This window comes from Prionailurus bengalensis, chromosome C1 (assembly GCF_016509475.1).
Source record: "Prionailurus bengalensis isolate Pbe53 chromosome C1, Fcat_Pben_1.1_paternal_pri, whole genome shotgun sequence".
Taxonomy (NCBI): domain Eukaryota; kingdom Metazoa; phylum Chordata; class Mammalia; order Carnivora; family Felidae; genus Prionailurus; species Prionailurus bengalensis.
The window spans coordinates 71,680,382-71,697,543 of record NC_057345.1 but is presented as its reverse complement, the minus strand read 5'-3'; positions in this window follow the sequence as shown (position 1 = coordinate 71,697,543).

The window sequence follows — 17,162 nt, the reverse complement described above, 5'->3', positions numbered from 1 at the left end:
GCAGTGCCTTTGCATGCCAATCCATGAGCACAGTTTGCGATTCACTGGGGTCAGCCAGTCTTGGGATATGCAGTTCTTGCCAGCTTTTTAGAGAGTTGCAATTTTGTACAGCCAAACTTTATAAAAATTTTCTATATCAGCAACTTCAAGTTTGCACAATTCAAATTTGCATAAACCATCTGTGTTGTATTTGTTACTGAGATTAGAGCCTGTACATTCTATATTAGTATACGGTTATATTGAAAAAAGTAGGGAAAACTGCTATCCCTTCCTCACGATACTCGCATCTGTTGGAAAAGCATCTGATACCCTAATTTTGTTAGAACTTTACTACTATCAGGAAACTGTACTAATGTATATGCATGTCCACAGTATGGTTGGCACAGAGTTCTTCAGTTCACCACCCGTGCAAATGTACATGACAGCCATCTTAAAGAAAGCGCTAGATTGAAATTCAGGATACCTGGGTTCTAATTTCTGCTCTACCCTAAATGGTCAATGAAACTCTATATAGGATTGCCAATTTACCAAATGAGGGGCTTAATGATCCATAGGGACATGTTTAGCTCCAAAATTCTATTATTCTATACATCACCTCCCAGATGTGAATCATGGAAAGACCCTAAGTCTTTGGATTCTTTGAATTTCACTCCTGGTGTGGGTATTTCAAAGAGAAGGAACTGTGCTTTCATTTATTACAATGGTTCTCAAGCTTTAGTGTACGTAAGAGTCACCTAGAGAGACCATCTAAAATCTATGAGATTAAGGTAGGTGTGAAATGTGTAATTGTAAATCTATTAATATGGGGGGAAAGGATTTCTGGAATAAAACTGCTCACCAAAATGGAGAACCTTAGAGACCTGATGGCCTGCTTATGTGTGCTAAAGTGAAACTTAAATGTGAAATGTGTGAGCTGGTGTTTACTCCAAGGCAAATAGAAACATTTATTTTTACACTTAACCAACATCTTCGAACATTTCCTAGATGCTAGGGAACAAAAAGTCCTACCCTTAAAAGAATTAACAAAATCAGGGGTGCCTGAGTGGCTCAGTCGGTTAAGTGTCCGACTATTTTTTTTATTTGATAAACGTATTTATAGTGAAATGATTACTACAATAAGGTGAGTTAACACGTCTATCACCTCACAGTTACTTTTTTTGTAAATGTGGTGAGAGTATTGAAGATCAACTTTCAGCAACTTTCAAATATACAATATAGTATTTTTTGCATGTTTGTTTTGAGAGAGAGTGCAAGTGGGTGAGGTGCAGAGAGAGAGAGAGAGAGAGAGGGAATCCAATCAGGCTCCATGCTGTCAGTGCAGAGCCCGACACAGGGCTTGATCTCACAATCAAGTGAGATCATAATCTGAGCCAAAGTCAAGAGTCAGATGCTTAACTGAGCCACCCAAGTGCCCCAACAATATAGTAAACTATAGTCACCGTTCCTATTGTATGCTAGATCCCTAGAACTTACTCATCTGACATGTGTAATTTTAGACCAATATCTCTTCATTTCCCCCACCTCCTGCCCCAGGGAACCACTATTCTACTCTCGGTTTCCATGAATTCAGCATTTTTAGATTCTACATATAAGTGAGGTCATATAGTATTTGTCTTTCTCTGCCTGACTTATGTTACTTAACCTAATGCTCCCAAGGTTCATCCATGTTGCAAAAGGCAGGATTTCCTTTTTTGTGGTTGAATAATATTCCATTGTGTGTGTATAAGTGTCCAACTCTCGATTTCAGCTCTGGTCATGATCTCTTGGTTCACAAGTTCAGGCCCCCCATCAGGCTCTGTGCTGACAGTGTGGAGCCTGTTTGGGATTCTTTCCCTCTCTCTCTGCCCCTCCCCTGCTCACATTCTTTCTCTCTCTCTCAAAATAAATAAACTTTAGAAAAAAAGAATTAAAATCATAAACATATATGCAAATAATCCAAGAGAAATCAAGTGAAAGGGAGCTGAAAATGCTAAAGAGAGACATGAATGGATGTAGCCATCCTCAAAGTATCACTTGGAAACATTGGTAATGTTGATGTTATATTTTTAAGGTCTTGACTCTGTTGTATAATTCTTTTAAAATTTTTTTCAAGTTTATTTATTTTGAGAGACAGAGCACAGAGGAGGGGCAGAGAGAGAGAGATTGAGGGAGAGAGAGAATCCGAGGCAGGCTCCACACTGTCAGTGTGGAACCCAATGCGGGGCTGGAAGTCACGAACCGTGAGATTGTGACCTGAGTGAAACCAAGAGTCGGACGCTTAACCGACTGAGCCACCCAGAGGCCCTTGTTGTATAATTCTTGTAGAATTGCCCAAGACCTGGGGGAAGAAAAGGAAATCACATAAAGGGGCTACTTTTGGGGTTAAAATCGGTTTACCGCTTGTGGGTTAGGGATCTGGTACTGGTAATCTAAATTAGACTTGTGTTTCTCTTAGGTGAATGCCTGATCACAGGTTTATATAAATTGGGAGATGGGACCTATCAGTCAGCCTTCGGTTAGGAAACCAGAAACCATTCTAGGTACTTATAACAGGAAGGTATTTAAAATAGGCAGTTAGGTACTTATAAAACAGTTGGAAGGGCTAGAGGAGAAAAGGTAAGGGAAGCCAAGCCCATAACTGGCTCTCAGGTCGGTAGCTAACTTTCTGGGAATTGCTGCCACACATGGGGGGCTCAAACTTTTGGACATGCCCCCTGAGGCAGGTAATTTGTGACACACAGAGGCCACTGCAAAATCTACTGCTGCTGCTAGAGGAAGAATATGGCTTCAGCTTCGCTTCTGCCTTCCTCATCTCTCATAAACTTCTGGCACTGGCAGAATCTAGATTAGGGTATTGGCTGGCTTTGTATTCTGGGAAGTATAGTTCCCAGGCTTCCAACCTTTCACATTCAGGGGAGATAGATGAGATTTTCAGTCAGAAAAAGATTTGCAAACTGCCAATCCAGGAAAAAGGAAGGAGAGGGGGCTTCTTAGCTTCTGAGAATTCCCCCTTTCTACAATATGGGTCCTTTGTTTTTTGTTGATTAAGGGTAGAAGATAATAATATAGTTAGTTCTGGACTAAGAGGTGAAAATTCACTAAAACATGAAGTGTTGGTACATATAATTTACAGGTTCCTGTAAGATCTTATGGATCTTCTGAAGGCTGAATGGGAATGAGACCCCCCCCCCAAAAAAAAAACCATAAAATCAGAGTTCACCTATTATTGGCTCTTCATTATCCAAACCTATGCTATCAAAGTTGAGAACATGAGATAGAAAATATTGGTGTCAGAGTTGATATACAAACACAACAAAGATAGCTCTATTTAATCTCTCCTGCAGGTCCAGATGGTGTGACTAGAAGAGGATCTTGAAACAGGCCAAAGTAGGTGTAAGACTCAGATTTGTGAGGTCATTTCAAAGTCAGAACTCAGTGTCCGAACCGATGGCAAGAGATCAACCCCTTTCTGGACTAGAGCAGTCCTAGATCTGCTTCAGAGTCTGTGGTTTGCCTGGTGGAAAGTAACACCGAATTCTCTTCTTTTGACAGAAATAAGGGCCCGGTACAGGCATCTTTGTGAGAAAGGTTAACCTAGGGATTATCTTGATTTTACAAATGAGGGGAAACTGAAGACCACAAGATTGAATGAGTGTGTAAGATACACAGTGACCAACTCAAGGATCCAACTTAGCTATTTAAAGTTCTTCCTCAGCTTTTCTTCTCTATTCTGAAAACATTGCTTAATAACTGTATATGACTTCAGAATCAAAGAGCCAATGTTAATTAATAATGGGTTAGCCATTTTAGGGCTTAAGAATGTTTATGCTCTTTGAGCAATTCAGCTTCTGAGAATGCATGCTAAAGAATGGTTCTAAATTAAGAAAAGGCTTTGTGCACAAAGGTGGTCAAAACAACATTTACAACACTGGAAAGTTCTAAACATTTTAAATAGTAAATGTAAAGCATTGTGGTCAAGTGCATGGATTCTGGAATCCTATTGCCTACATATCTCAGCTTTTTCACTTGCTACAAGCTACGTGACTTTAGGCCAAGATTCTCTTTGGGCAATTGCATCCATCATAGGCTTGTTATGGAGATGAAAGAAGTTATATGTCAAATATTTAACATAGTGCCTGGCACTGTGTATGTGTATTTATTGTTATGTATGCAATGCTATTTAACATTCTTTTTTCTTTTTTAGAGAGGAGACAGCGTGTGCACGAGTGAGTGGGGGAGAGGAGCAAAGGGAGAGGGAGAGAATCTCAGTCAGGCTCCACACTCAGTCAGCACAGAGCCTGAGGCAGGGCTCGATCTGGACCCTAGAATCATGACCTGAGCTGAAATCAAGACTGGGACACTCAACCAACTGAGTCATCCAGGCGCCCCAATAAATTAACACATTTTAAATTATCAGTTTGGTTTATCTAATATTGAAAAACATGTATGATGGTGATTTGCCGATGGACTGGATATGGTAACAAGAGATGCATCTTAAAGAGACTTCTAGCGTTTGGGTCTGAACACTACAAGAGTAGAATTTCTTTAAAAAAATTTTTTTAATGTTTATTTATTTTTGAGAGAGGCAGAGACAGAGCGTGAGTGGGGGAAGGGCAAAGACAGAGGGAGACGCACAATCCCAAGCAGGCTCCAGGCTCCAGGCTGTCAGCACAGAGCCTGATGTGGGCTCAAACCTGCAAACCACAAAATCATGACCTGAGACGAATTTGGATGTTTAACCGACTGAGCCACCCAGGTGCCCCATTTTATTTCTTTTTAGACAACAGTTTTATTGAAAGTTGGGAGCAGAACTCCCTTCCCTCCCAGTCAGTCCTGGCCACGTGGCCTCAGGGTCCACATACGAGTCCTACAGGCAGAACACAGGTTGGGGGTCAGCGGCCAAACACACGCACACGCAGAGTGGCGAGTGTTGAGGCCTGGGTTTCACGTTCTTCACGGTGACTAGTGGGCAGTGAGGTGAGTATCCCAGCAGCCAAAGTCGCAGGTGATTTTCAACCAACGCCGACCGACCCCCCAGCTACCACCCAGCAAAGCGTTCAGGCAAGGGGTCTGGGGCACGAGGTGTAGACCTACCCACAGCCTCCAAAAGTAGAATTTGTTTTTACTGAGATGGAGAAGTTGGTAGGAACAGAAGATATGGGGATAGGTGGGAATCAGGAATTCAGTTGTAGAGTGACATTGGATGATGCCAAGACAAAACCAGGTGGAGGTGTTGGGAAGGCAGCTGGAGAAACAAACCAGTCCAGGCTGGAGATGGTAATCTTGGAGTCACCGGTATATGAATGGTACTTAGATGTATGGGGTTAAACTAAATCGCATAGACAGTGAGTGTGGATAAAGCTAATAAAAGGTCTGAGAACTGACTCTTAGGGATTTGCAATGTTCATTTCAGAGAAATGAAGAGTCTGTTAAGAAGACAGAAGGAGCAGCCAGTCATGTAGGAAGAGAGCGAAGTGACAGTGAAGACCAGAGTCATCAGTCGTGTCAGATGCTACAACGTGAGGTTTTGGCCTTGGAGGTTTTGGTCACCTTGACAGAGGTGTTTCAGTGCAGTGGGGGGGATGAAAGCCTGCCTGAAGGGAGTCCAAGGGAGCCTGAGAAGAAAGCACTGGAGACAAGTGAGGACTAGCTAGTTTCAAATTGTTGCTCTTTTCCTAAAAAGGGACCAGCAAAGCGGGACAGTCCCTGGAGGGACATGGGCAGTGGTGGGGGAACTTATTTTAAGATGGGAATTATTACAGCGTGTAGTTGCAGGTGGGGATGATCCAGTAGAGAGGAAATCCGTAATGATTCGGGAGCGTTGTGGTGATGATTGCTGGAAGGAATGAGCTCCGGGATCTAAGTGGAGGATCTGGTCTTTCGCAGCGACAGGGACATTCCATTCACAGTAAGAGGAGAGAAAGCAGGGTATGCATGCAAGGAGTTGGGACATGTGCTGATGGGGTGCGTTCACGGTTTTCCTCCTATCTAATCAGTGAATGCTTCAGATCCTTAGCAGAGGGCAATGATAAGGTAAGAGGCGTTGAGGGGGGTTGAGCGGAGAAGAGGAAGTGAGACGTCCCTGTTGAGGGGAGTGGGACAGTGAGTGGACCAGGGAGCACAGTAGGACCGCCAGACCAAGCCCACCTACTGACGCTAGTGAGCCCAGATTTAAGACCATTCAGAGAGTTCATGTATTTCCCTTTGGCCTGTCTTTCGGCTCAGCTGCAGAGAGCTGAACTGTCTGTCAAGCAGTGTCTGGGCTTCATCCCAACCAATTAAATCAGAATCTCTGGGGCTTGGACCCAACCATGGCGTGTATGTGAAGTGATTGCCCTGTGCAGCCAGGGTTCAGAACCATGGGTTAAAGCAAAAAGGTAATGGGAAGGTTCACAGAAGAACCTGAGATCCAGTACATCCTGCTGTGAAAAATTCAGTGTCTAATTATTTAAGTGTGGGCTAAAAACTTAACTGAGAAAAGGAGCCCAAGAGGGGGAACTAACAGTGAGTGGCTACAATGGGGTAGAAATTGTGCTGTGCGCTTCACACGCTTGGTCCTGAAAAAGATACGAATTAGATAAGAATCTTGGAGTTAAGAATTTTAGCCTCTGCTTTATAGTAAATGAGCTGAAGCTCAGACAGGTGATGTGAGTTGCCCTCAGCTCCCCTGCTAATAAGCAGTAAGAGCCAGGATTTGGATCTGGACCAATTTGCTCCCAAGTTGTTGCTCAAGATTTTGTGAAAGATGTGAGACTTAAGCTGTGTGTTCAAGTAGTAGGAGCGTTTTGATTTTGGATGTGCAAGAGGGCTTCCCAGCTGGAGGGACACTCTGAGAAAAAAGACCCGAAGGCAAGAAAGAACATGATGAATACAAGAGATATTCAGGGAGACAACGCCTCCTGCGGCGGGTGGGTTGAAGTAAATAAGAGAACAAATGATTCCACCAACCAACAGATAAATGAGTTGGGGGAGTGTCTGTCCTCCGTGGCCAGACAGCTGGGCAGGCTGCCAATGTACTTGGGACCCAAGGAAGCTGCATCGCAGAATTGCTAAGCAAATGTTCCCTGCATTGTTTGTACAATTCATTATTTTTAAAAAATGATAGCTGTTGGGCTCCATTGAGATAAAAGATGGCCTCTGAGTATAATCTCATTATCATCTGTCACCATGGCTGGGGAGCTTTATGTGTCCGCAGAATCTCAGAATCTATATTTCTCTAGCTTTAATCTCAGGGTCGATATCCCAACACAGCACTGCTCATAATAAATAGCTAGTAGTAAATGATAAAGTAGGCTACTGTGTTTTATTTTATTTGGCTTTCAAGCCAATCAATTTTATAGCTGTCTGTTTGAGGGCTGAAAAAAACTTCTGGAGACAGCAAAGAATCATATGAAAAACTAGAACACGCTGACAAAATGAATCTTTATCTCCCCGGCTTCTCCCATGGAAAGACGCCCTGGGTAGACTGTTGATTATGCATCTAATAAGGCAGCTGCTCATGGAAATGATCCTTTTGATTGGTTTGCAGACTAACTCGGTTTTATGCCCCTTTGGCCAGTGATATAGCTTCTCATATACACTTGTGTGGTATATTCACTGATGACATTGGTTTGCTTGCCTTCTGTCAGCGATTTTTTTTTTTACTTTGAGAATATGGAAAATCATAATTCATGAAATGGTAGCAAGAGAGAGAGAGAGAGATGAAAAATAGAATAGCATCTGTCCTCAACAATACTGCTAATTAAAAAGCAGAAGCTACCCCCTTTCTGCCTAGTATTCTTCTTGGAGCTACATGTGGTTCAAATAAGGTGGCAAGTGTCTTCCCTGTCCTGGGGTAGAAAGGCTACACTTTTGAGGGGTTTTTTTTATGTTATAGGGGAAAAAAAAAGAAATATCAATGATCCAATAAAAAATATGCCATACACTCACCAAAAAAGGCAACTTCTACATGTAATTGCTGTGCTTGTCTGCGTTTCAGTTGCTGACCAAAAAAGTCCATTTGGTTCAAGTTGTTCATCGGTACAGCAAGCACTTGATTCATTCATTCTCTGAGCAAACTTTTGTAGAGTATCTAGTGTGAGCCAGACAACGTTCTGGGTATTGAGAAAGATGTCAAGGGAAATACGATGGACCCTGAGTTCAAAAACAGCTTACACTAGTGACTAAGGCTCTTCCACTAGATAATCATGGGACAAGGAAGGGGTTGCCATCACTGTCCAAAACGTATGACCAGAGTTATGACTATTCAAAGTGCCATTTGGGTTGCCTTTGTACAGCTGGCAGGGTACGGTACGAAATCCATTACTGCCATGGAATCAACAGGATTTTCCTAAGAACCAATGAACGCGAGGGCATTTGCATGTGATGTGTATATTTTGTGTAGCTTATGTAAATGAGTTATAGGCACACTTTACAAAAATTATCATTACTATCCTGAGGTGTATTTCTTGATTTTTGTTTCCTTTACTATTTTTTAATTTTTAAAATCCATTTGATTCCCCTGTGGAAGTCTACGCAGAAAGGCAAAAGATGTTTAGCTAGAGAGGAAGAGTCAGGGGAAACTGGGAGAGCGGCAGCAGATGTAACCTAGACTGCTAAGGGGCTCACTGTCATCACACGAAGGACATTCCCAGCATCGAATACAAACTGGAGCACCGTGCAGGACACGGCTCCTTCGCTTCCAAGGCAGCATGTTCTCTTGATTGCCCCTTCTCCGTCTCTTTTGCTGCTTTCACTTTTCTCCCTGGCATCTTAATCATGGCAGGGTCCACCGCTGGTCCAGCTCTCTTTTCCTTCTCCCTTCACCCTTGGTCATATCATCAAGCTACATGGCTCTGAGTAACCATCTATATACTGGCAACTCCCAAATATATATCTATACCCAGGACCTCTGTCTCTGTCTCTGTCTCTCTCCAGCTCTAAACTCATATAGAAAATACCCCTTCAATGTGTAGTAGTCATTTCTTCCGACCCCAAGCTTGCTCTACGCATAGCCCTCCCCATCTCAGTCCTTCGGGTTGCTCAGGTCAAAAATCTTAGCGTCTTCTGTCACCTCTCTGTTCCTCACCACCCACACCTAATATATCAACAAATAGCGCTTTTCAGCATAAAAGCAAAATCTGACCACTTCTTACCACCCCCAGTACTATGTCCTGGTCTTTTGTCTGGATTCCTACAGACCCGCTGATTAGTCTCCCTGCTCCCCCCCCCTTTCCCCTCTTACTATCTATTCACACTGTAGCCAGAGTGATCCTTTCAAAATTCAGGTCAAATCACATTATCCCTCTGCTCTTGGCCTGGCAATGGCCTCCTGCCTTATTAAAGTGATGCCAGTGACCTTCATTATCTAGTCCTGTCACCTTTCTATCTTTTCCCCTTCCACTCCCTGGCTCACTCACAGCACTCCAGTTACACTGTTGTCTTGCTTGTCCTTGAACATGTCAGCGATGCTCCCACCTCAGGGCCTTTGCATTGTTGCTTCCTCTGCCTGAAATGCTGCCTCGCAGCATTTCTGCGTATAGCTTACACCCTCATCTCCTTCAAATCTTTACTCCAATGTCTCCTTCTTCATGAGATCCTCCCTGACCACCCTAACCAGTTTTCAACCTACCCCACTCCTGGCACTGCCCTGACCCCTTTCCTTGCTCCGTAAGGTTCCCCCCACTAGAACTTAAGCTCCATGAAACAGGAGTTATTGCCTGTCTTGTTCAGTCATCATCCCAAGCACTTAGAACACTGCCTGGCAAATAGTAAGTGCTCAACAATTATTTGGATATAAATAAAAATGAATGAATATATAATACACAGGAAGGAACCTCCTTTTAAGGAGTATTTCTATCAATACCAGATATCAAATTTGTGCTCAAATAGTCCCTAAGGGAACATGGAAACACTCTTCTGAATAGTTATCAGACACACAAGTTCTAGTATTCCAATCACTAACACTTTTGGTGTGTTTGTTATAAACTGGGCCCTGTGAGAAATACTCTACACGCATCATCTCTTTTAGCACTCACAGCCCAGTGAAGTAACTTGGAATGATGTTACCTCCATTTTATATCAGGGGTGCACCGGCTCAAAAGGACTAAGGAGTTTTCCCAAGCCACCCAGCTCACACATAGAAGAGTTTCTTTACCACTCTACAAGGCCACCTCCTTTCAGTAAAGACCTAATGTCGAATTGGTTCTTTGAGATTCATTTTTCAACAGTTTGTTCCAAGTCCTAAGAGAATCCCTAACCTATTGTTTGAAACTGGCAGTGGAAAGATCTGAGAAGTATGACCAACTAGCCAGACAGAGCCATAAGACAGACACAAGACTCATTTGGATACTGTTTTAATAACCCTTGATACTGATGATTCTAACAGATTGGAAGGATATGAAAAGAATCCAGGATTCTACCAAGTATAAATGTCTTCAGAGATAACCTGACAATATATTTATATATGTTAAGAGACAATAAATGCAAAACGTAATCAACTAAAGTGTGTAGTCTGGGTGGGAGGAGGGTTAGTGCAGAATTCTGGGAGAAGGTAAAGAAATCCAGTAACACAGAATGTGAACGCAGGACTGCGAATGATGAGATGAGCTCGGCTGAAAGGCACTTGTAACCTTGCTTTAAATAGAACTACTCTGTTCCAGTAGTGCTGTTCCCAGAGAGACACTCAGTTACCACCTCTGGGTGTTCTGAGGATCCACTGGAATGGCAGCCTCTTTGTGTATAGAATGGGTTGAATGGTTCCCCCCCCCCCCCAAATGTGTCCACATCCAAATCCCTGGAACCTATCTATGTTCCCTTCTTTGGAAAAAAAGATCTTTGCAGATGTAATAAAATTAAAGATCTTGAAAGAAGACCTTCCCCCAGTGGGCCCTAAATCCAGTGATGAATGTCCTAATGAGAGATAGAAGAGAAGACACACAGAGAAGGTCATGTGAGGCTAGAAGCAGAGGTTGGAGTGGCTTGGCTTCCATAAGCCAAGGAAGACAATGCCTGGAGCCACCCAATGTGGAAGGGCCAGGGAGGGATTCTCCTTTCAGGCCTCAAGAGGCAGCAAGGCCCTGCTGACACCTTGATTTCAGACTTTCAGCCTCCAGATTGAGGGAGAATAAGCTTCTGTTGTTTTAAGCCACCCAGTTTGTAGTAATTTGTCACGGCAGCCCTAGGGAACCGGTAAAATGCTTAAGTATCACTCAACTCCAGGCTGGTTTAGATGTAAGTATGGGTGTGTTTAAGGAAGTCAACACATTGTAAATATTTTGTGTGAGGGAGAAGCATACATTTGGTATATCATGTGCCCGTAATGTTTAAGAAAATTTGACCTACTATTAAAATGAAGAGAACTTAAACTCTATAACATATGAATAATTGCTTTAGATTTTTAAGTTATACTTTTACTAAGTTTATACATACAGTATTGAAATAAAAGAAATTAAGGGGGCGCCTGGGTGGCTCAGTTGGTTAAGCGTCCGGCTTCGGCTCAGGTCAAGATCTCGCGGTTTGTGAGTTCGAGCCCCGCGTCGGCTCTGTGCTGACAGCTCAGAGCCTGGAGCCTGCTTCTGATTCTGTGTCTCCCTCTCTCTCTCTGCCTCTCCCCCGCTCATGCTCTGTCTCTCTGTCTCTCAAAAATAAATAAACATTAAAAAAAATTTTTTTTAATTAAAAAAAAAAGAAATTAAGGTTAGCCCTCCTTGTAAGTTTGACTTATTAGTGTTCTGTGTTATTTGAGCACTCAGAAAGTTATATTAGTTCAATCAAAACATTGAAGTAATAAAAAAATAGAATGCATTGATTTATAAATACAATTTAAAATGCTTGAAGGCGTTAGCTTAGAAATAGGATCACATATTATTCAAAGGCCTTTAACATAGTTTAAATATATATGACAGGCTATATATACTATACAGAGAACAGTCAGATTTGATGCAGAACTTAAAAGCTTCAGGAAAAATTAGTTTTTTTAATCTGTAACCTTAATAAATTGAATATTAATTTTTAAAAACAATGTTAACCTCTGAATAGTTTTTACTGCCTCAGAACCACTCGAGGGCACCAAAAAGCTCACATTTAATAGAAGCAACATAAAAGAAACTTTCTAACTGTGTCATCCTTCAGGAACAGGGCCACGGGAGGCAGCCATCAGGAGTGAATCAGTGTCTGGACAGTGTGAAGGTGATCTGTGCTCTGGTGGGAACAGCAGAAGGCCGTGAACTTCGCTGGTGGGTGCCTTTGTTCTGACTCAAAGTGTTCCTTGACACGCGGAGGAACATCAGGTCCAAAGGCCTCTAGTGACTGAACAGATAACGTGAGTTCCCTCAAAGCTCGGCACCACTCATCCCTGCCTCTCCTCCCCAAGACAGTGCAGTGAGTGTGGCGTTCAGGCAAGCATTCGATGTTCTCTTTCTTTATTAGTTTGATTTGAGGAACCAACTCTGTCCCTGCAGAGAAAACTCTAGAATGATCATGTTGAAATGGTAGCCATTTCTGGGTGTAGTACTTAATGTACTTAAACACCCCCTCATTGCTGCATGTATCATTGGTTTCCTTACGTGTGGCTGGTGGTCCTAACATTTCCATCTGCTTCCACGTTGGGCCTTTGGTCAGGTCCGAGAGGTATGGCCCTGAGCACGTGCTGTCATGAACCGAAATACAGGGTGTTGGTCTTCGCTTTATCGGTAGTCTGAAGAATCACAGTGGGTGACTGAAGGCCTGTAACGTGGAAACCATAAAGAAACAGAAATGATTTTGTATGAAGAAAATGAAAGGGGACTTGATAATGGTCTTAAATGTATAACCAGTTTTAAGACTATCCTTAGTTCTGTCCACTTTTTTTTTTTTAACGTTTATTTATTTTTGAGACAGAGAGAGACAGAGCATGAACGGGGGAGGCTCAGAGAGAGAGGGAGACACAGAATCTGAAACAGGCTCCAGGCTCTGAGCCATCAGCACAGAGCCTGACTCGGGGCTTGAACTCACGGACCGTGAAATCATGACCTGAGCCGAAGTCGGACGCTTAACCGACTGAGCCACCCAGGCGCCCCTATCCACTTCTATCTTATATTCACTTGAAAGTTCTTGGGCTGCTCCGGGGACTTGTAGAGGACAGCAAGGTGGAGGAAGCAAGGTGGTGGGAGGAGCCTGGGGCTCACATTGCCAAGCTGGCATCACTCAGCAAGCCCCGCAGACAGGTGTTCCCCAGCGCTGGATGCTGTCTTGACCTGGACCGCAGAAAGCTTAGCACTCTTTCTCTTCTCTGGCCTCTACTTGCCAGTTCTAGAAAAATAAGAAACACCCCACTTGCCACCTTCCACTACCGTAGTAAGAGAACAAGAACGCTGGTTTTTATTGGGTTGAATCAGCAGGGTGTTTTTGTTTTCATCTCCATGGACATGACTCGGTCGGAAATCAAAGCACAGTTAAACCAGCGTTTTTATTACATCTCGTTGGAAGTTGTCCGTGAAGCCTCTTTTGAAAAGTTCAGTGTCCAGTTCTAGCTGAGTGATGGGGAAGAGGACACATGTGACTTCTCTGTGAAGTCTTCCCCATGCCTCCTCCTGGCTCCCCCACGTGAGCTGGTTTTGCTGCCATCTTTCTTCCATTGATTTGACAAACACTGGTTTGGCACTTGCTATACTGGGGACATAAAAATAAAAGGTTTAGTCTCGGATCAAGAAGCTTTTAGTAGAGTCAAGCGAGAGAAAAATAAACAGATCACCCACGGAGTAAAAAAGAAACATAATTTCATGGAAGCGGCAGGGCTTCTGCGTATCGTCATGCAAGGCGTGCACTGCACAACCCTGGAGGGGGGTAGGGTGCCTTTCACACTGCAGTCAGGTGAAGGCACAGCCACCTGTGGCAGCTCTGGAGGCAGATAGGAGGGGCCGCTAATCTGGGCAGATGAGGAAGAACAAAAGGCGGGAAGACGCCACAGCGGTTCCTGTGTTCACATCTTTCTGTAAGCCCCTTCCACCCACAGTGTGGCCAGACCTGTGACTTCATTTTAGCTAATATAAGTCAGCAAAGGTGATAGGATGTCCCTTCTAGATTGTTACATAGACTAGAATGCCCCTGTTGCTAGGAGTGCCTCTCCTTGGCCGGCTTTGAGGAAGCAGGCTGCCTGCTACGAGCTTCCCTACGGAGAGGGCAACTGGCAGGGAATTGCAGGCAGCTAATAGCTGACAGCCGGCAAGACCCTGAGGCCTTCAGTGTGACAGGCCACAAGGAGCTGAATGCTGTCAACAACTACAGGAGCTTGGAAGTCTTCAGATGAGAACCCAGCCCTGGCTGTTGGCCCGACCGCAGCCTCGCGAGAGACCTGGAAGCAGATGATCGATCCAGCTACGCTGTGCCCAGACCCCGATTCCACAGATGTGAGAAAATAAATGGGTGTCGTTTGAAGCTGCTCATTGGGTGGTGATATTGTTATGCAGCACTAGATAGCTAATACAGAGGGTTAGGGACAGCAGCTCAGGTCACCTATACACTATGTTCCCATGGCTCAGAAGGGTGGAGGGCAAATGTCCGTCTTCCCTCTTGAAGCCATGGACATTGTCTTATTCACCTCTGAGCTTCCTCATCTATGAAATAGGGTAATAACAGTACCTACTACGTAGGGCTGCAAGTTAGATAATTTAAGCAATGTTATTAACACAGTGACTGTCTTAGTAAGTGCTCATTAAATACCACCTCTAAGCCTCCAGGGCTTAGTACAGCACCTGGTTCATACTTTATAAATGTTTATTGCATGAATGGTTCATTGCAAGAACTGAAGGACCGTATATCAGCACCTGATGGCAGTAGGAAAAGTATCAGCAGTTTGGCCACCGTCCCTCAGGGTCAGCCAGAAGGAACCAGAGATGTACAAAACCATGGTGTCAGGGTGACTAAGCAAACCCAGACAGGAAGAAGCCTAGTCAAGGGAGCTTCTGTTGGGAACTGCTTTCTGGTTCTGCCCACTGCAGACACCAGATTTTTGACCGGGATAGATATGAGGGTTTCAATCAGTTCTTTTATTCAGGTTTTATGAATCTACACTTTGTGTCGAGAGCCATAAGCGGTTTACATGCCTATCTGTAGGCACACCTCATTTTATTGTACTTGGCTTTCTTGAGCTTTGCAGATACTGTGATTTCTTTGCTTACAAATTGAAGGTTTGCGGCAACCCTGTGTTGAGCAGGTCTGTCAGCGCTGATTTTCCAACAGCATTTGCTCACGTCGTGTCCCGGTGTCACATTTTGGTAATTCTCACAATGTTTCAAACGTTTTCATTATTACTTTCTTCGTTACGGTGATCTGTAATCAGTGGCGACAACTCACTGAAAGCTCGGATGATGGTTAGCATTTTTTAGGCAATAAAATATTTTTTAATTCAGACATGCACATTGTTGTTTTGGACATAATGCTCCTGGACACTTAATAGACTGTAGGATGGTGTCAACATAACTTTTGTATGCACTCGAAAAGCAAAGAAATTATGTGACTTGCCTTGTTGCAAAATTCATTTCATTGCAGTGGTCTGGAACCAAACCTGCAATATCTCTGAGGTGTGCCCGTGTAAGAAATATATGAGAATCAGCAGATTCTGAGGTGACTTTTTAATTCCTCCTTTCTACGAATCTGATAATAATCTTTAATGCTCCCCTTGCTACTTCTTTCATTCATTATGCATTCATGTATTCCACCCACAAACATTTATTGAGGACAGCTCTATGCCAGTCTTTGGGTTAAGCACTTGGAACACAACAGTGAGTCAAACAGCTGCTCACGGTCCTGGGGCTCATTAATGACACATCCAGTTGGAATCTCTTCTGTATGTTTTGAGCACCCCACCCCCACCCTGCACCCTTGCTGTTTGTGCTGTGCTGGCGTGTTCTACTTTTATTTGGGGGTCCTTAGTCTTCTTTGCAGTCTTTACCCTTTGCTTATGCACTTGCATCAAGAAGAGTCTTCATGTATTGAGTCTTCATCAATTAAATTCTGTGTAAGGTTCTTCTCCCTCCAGTAAGCTTCTCCCCATGGGACTAGGCAAGTGATTTTGCAACGAATAGCCTCTTTAATCTGGATGTTCTCTGTGATCTCTTTGCTGATGTTTTCTCTGAGGAGCTGGGGAGATAAGAAGGCCCTTTGATGGTTAAAAACTCTTTTATTGCTTGGAGCATGAGCTTAAAGTGGGTCAGGCATTGCGTAACACCCCGCACTTATGGACACTATGGAAAGAAGATGGTAGGATACCCTACCTAACTGAGCCAAACAGCTCTATTTAGTGGCAGCGTGGGGGTGAAGTAATGACCAACAGGAGCATGGTGAGCAATAAGGAGAAAGCCCAGCCACAAGAAGTTTGATGTATCTTCAGGTGGTCACGGAAGACCAGCACCTCGACACCTCGGTCTCGCTATTGCTGATTTTTTAGCAAAAGCTTTGGATCCACCAAGTGGAATTGTGGACAGCGGCAGCCTTGCTTTAAAGTTTGTTGTCTGCTTTTAAAAAACCAAACCATATGGGGCGCCTGGGTGGCTCAGTCGGTTGAGCGTCCAACTTCGGCTCAGGTCATGATCTCACGGTCCGTGAGTTCGAGCCCCGCGTCGGGCTCTGTGCTGACGGCTCGGAGCCTGGAGCCTGTTTCCGATTCTGTGTCTCCCTCTCTCTCTGCCCCTCCCCTGTTCATGCTCTGTCTTTGTCTCAAAAATAAATAAGCGTTAAAAAAAAAAAATTAAAAAAAAAAAAACCAAACCATAACTTGAGCAGCCATGAACCCACCACACAACCTAAGCAATAGGATGTTATCAATGTCATTGAAGCTCCCTCTGAGTAGGGTTGCCAGATTTAGCCACAAACAAGCAACAACAACAAAATATACCCTATTAGCTTTACATTGCGGATGAACAATAAATAATTTTTAGTAGAAGCGTGTCCCATGCAATATCTGGGGTATAATTATGCTAAAAACATTATTCATTATTTAAATTCAAAGTTACCTGAGCCCCCCTCTTTTTATCTGGCAACACTGTCTTGCCAGTCACAGCCCCATGTCCCTTCCCTGACAGATAATCATTGCTTTTCAATTTGGCTTTATCATCCCTTTGCTATAGAGTTAATAGCTTACCATATACATATGTATATGCATCCCTAAACAAAATATTGCTTTGCTTGTTTTCCAAGTGTATTAAAATGCCATCTTTCATGTATTG